The sequence below is a fragment of the Olea europaea genome, unplaced genomic scaffold (assembly GCF_002742605.1).
Source record: "Olea europaea var. sylvestris unplaced genomic scaffold, O_europaea_v1 scaffold1046, whole genome shotgun sequence".
NCBI classification, from domain to species: Eukaryota; Viridiplantae; Streptophyta; class Magnoliopsida; order Lamiales; family Oleaceae; genus Olea; species Olea europaea.
This window is the reverse complement of record NW_019227801.1, coordinates 181,196-185,053: the sequence shown is the minus strand read 5'-3', so window position 1 is coordinate 185,053 and position 3,858 is coordinate 181,196.

Genomic DNA, 3,858 nt, shown 5'->3' with positions numbered 1-3,858 from the left:
AGTCAACGGGTCATTGATTCAACTGACAAATCGTTGTAGGGTCAAAACACATTTTTTATTTTTGGAAAAAAAAAACATAGATATAAGTTATAATTATAAGTTTTAAAGTTAAAATAGATTCTAAATTAAAAAATTATTATTAATTATAGTATATAAATTCTCAATTTTTTTCTTTTTAAAAGTTAGTGCCTTTTTATATTACTTGGTCCTTCATTTCTATTTATCATTAAAATTCATTTGTCATATTTTTTAAAGACAAATAAAAATTTAAAGTGCGTTAAAAATTTATAATCTAAAAGAAATTGTGTGTTTTGTGTGTGTGAGTGTGTGTGAGAGAGAGATGTCTTAAGATCAAGTGGTGGGAAAAGTTTTCAGAAACTAGTGCATGTCCAAAGCAGTTTAAACATGGTTCAACAATTGCGAAAATCAACAAAAGAGAGGGGAAAAAAAAGCTTTCTCCAAAGTTCAAGAAAAACAAGTTGACTTCTTAACAAAAAAAGCAAGCTTAAATCAATGCTAGCTCAATGCAAAAATTCAGAAGAATTTGCTCATATGGCACAATGCAACTTGCTGTTTTAACATATTTGTGTTCAAAAAACTCAAAGATCTAAACCATCAAAACATTCAAATTCTCAAGCCTCAAGCCAATATCAAATTCCAAATACTTTTCGAGTTTTAGGAAATATCCTCCAACCTCAATTTAGACCTCCTTTCAACATGAAAACTGCTTAGAAATCCAATGTAATAATTGTTTAAGAAATAAAGAAGAAATTTATAACAAAACTAAAGATTATAGTGAAAATATAGAAAATTTAGAAGATAAGATAATAAATACAAATAATAAAATAGATAAAATATATGAAACATTAGGAGAAGTAAAATATAGGATCGGAAATCTAGAAATAAAAGGCAATCAGCTTATAGATAATTATACAGAAAATAATTATTTAAAAACAAAAAATTGAGAAAAAATAGTTTGTCAAATATCTAAAGTAAAGTCAGCTAAAAGCCTTAGGATACCCATAAAAACACTCAAAAAAAAAATTGATAAAAATAAATTTACTTTCCTTAATAGATACAGGGTGTACCTTTCAACATAATTAGAAAAGATGTAGTTTCAAAAGATCGTAGACAAAAACTAGAATATGAAATAAGAGGTAGTCAAATGGATGGTAATAAGATGGGATTTGAAGAAAGACTTTTTGATAACTATAAGATTAAATTTCAAGAAAGACAGTATAATTTAACAACTACATTAGTTAGTGAATTAATAAAAGATATATTTGTTATAGGAATAAAGTTTTGACCAAGTAGAAATGGAAGTCTAACAAATACTCATGATGTTGTAATTTTTGGAGAAGACACTTCTATTATAATACTATAAAATCATCAAAGTTGTCAGTTCACCTCTACATTCCCAGACCTAGACCCAAACTTTAATGAAAATTTTGATAATTTAAAATGTTTAAAGCATTCGTCTTTAGAAATTTTAAAGACTAGTTTTATAACAAGAACTAAAGAATTAATAATTTTAAACAAGACATCATCTAAAGTAGATAATATGGATAGCATTTTAGAATTAGATGAGATAATTCAAATAATAGGAGAAGACCCTATAAAACATTGTGATAAAAATAAAATAGAAGTTAAATTAGAATTTATAAATAAAAATATTAAATAAAAACAATGGAGACTAAACATATAAATCAAGATATAGAAAATTTTAATATTCAAATTAAATAGTTATTAGATTTAAAAGTAATAAGATCAGGTAATAGTCAATTTATATCCCTAACTCTAATAGAAAAGAAATCTTATAAAGAAATTGCTAATAAAAATTTTCAACAAACTCATTTAGGATTAATAATAGTAGGAGCGAAAGGACTTTATAGAGAAAATTTAGGAGCTAAAGTATTAATATATTTATACGATGGTAGATTCACAGATATAGGACAATGATTTTTAGGAAACATAGAATTAGACATGAATAATAAAGGCGGAATAATATATTTTACACCAGATTATTTAGTTAGAACAAATTTTTTTTTATAAAGACATTAAAATAGGAATAAAAAAAAAAGATATCAAATGAAAAGAGATAAAGATAATTTATTAATTTGCATAGAATTCATAGGTAGACTTAGTGAATTAGTACTACCAATTATAAATTAGAAAATAATCAAATAATTACGTTATTAGGTTAAAAGGGTATAAAAGCTATCCTAGCAAAAAAAACCTCTTCAAAGACAAACGCAGAATTATATTGAAATTTAGGAAATTTTTTAGAAAGACCAATATTAGTACCAGAAGATATTATCATGTACAAAAATAGTAATGAAATTACAATTATCAAGCAAAACAAACAAAACATAACGAGGAAGAAAATGAAGGAGAATTGGATACCTTGAAATAAAAGACTATGAAAGTGAAGATGAAATTAATGCATAAGAGGAAGATAGTGAAGAAGACGAAGCAAGGATGACGAAAAAGAGTTTGAATGTTTAGATATGGAACATTATAGAAATCTTAGAAAAGATACATAAATAAAAATTAGAATGTTAGTAAAAAACGATTAGATAAATATAGAAACCAAGATGGAAGAAGTTAGCAAAGGAACAAAATTAGAAAGAGACTAAAAAAAAAAAAGATCTCATGAATACAGAATATGATATAAGAGGTAAGTACCCTTTATCCCCAGCAAAAGATTATGAATGGGTAGACAAAAAATATAAAAGATTAGAAAAAAGACAATTAGAGGAAGGATTAGTTTACTATTAGCAAGTGATAGATGATTAATCTTAGAATTAAATAATTGCAAACTCAAGACAAACCTAGTAATATAACTAAATGGGAAAATTCTGTAATAAGAGCATATAATAGTGTACCTATACAAATGAATGTAAAAGAAATGTAGGCTTATTTAGAAACTTAGTTAGGAAAAAATCATTAGACATATACGTTACAACAAAAACACTGAAGCGGTAAGAAATTAGATTAAGAATAGCCAGAGGAGATAATCCTAGAAATTTTTCAAGTTTCATTAGTGAATTAATTATAGGATCTGACCCCAGTAGAGGAAACTTAGAAAAATTAAGTATTAGTAATATGAAGTATATGCAACCATTTTTATTAAATTTTGAAAGATTAGCAAGTACAACATGGTTAGCATTAGATGTACCCATACTTGAAACGTTATATAGAAAGATTTCATCACCGTATAATTATAAAATTAGATAAAATTTAGAGTCAAAACCAATAAGAGATTTATCTATTAGTGCTACCATAAAATTTATAACTGATTAATTAGAAGAATATTATATAGAAAAAGTAGCTATTGTTGGGAATCTACTTATACATGCACAGCGGAAAATTAAATTATTTCGATTCCCATCCAATAGATCTCATTGTGTTTGGTTAGGAATTGTGATAAGATTGTACCTTTTCCAGATCTGCAATCCTTTTGCTTTTGATTTTGTTCCACAACTTTGATTCGCCACCACAGCTGTCCAATTGTCCAGCCTCCAACGGTGATCCACACAGAGAATATGATTGCAGCCTCTAGGGTTTTTTCTTGTGCCAGCAAGAATAATGAAAACCTTAATGGACCTCAAACCCTAGTTATATATTTATATAAACCCAAACAGGCTCGGCCCGGTCCGGTCCAATAATTAATTAATCCAATTAATTAAACCCGGTCCGTGAATTAATTAATCCAATTAATTAATTCGAAAATATAAATAACAAATCCAATTAATTAATTTATCCAACGATTGTTAAATTAACTAATTGGCAATTTGCAATCTTCCAATTCTCTTTTGTGTGTGACCCATTAGGTTCCCGACCACGATGCCTAACGAC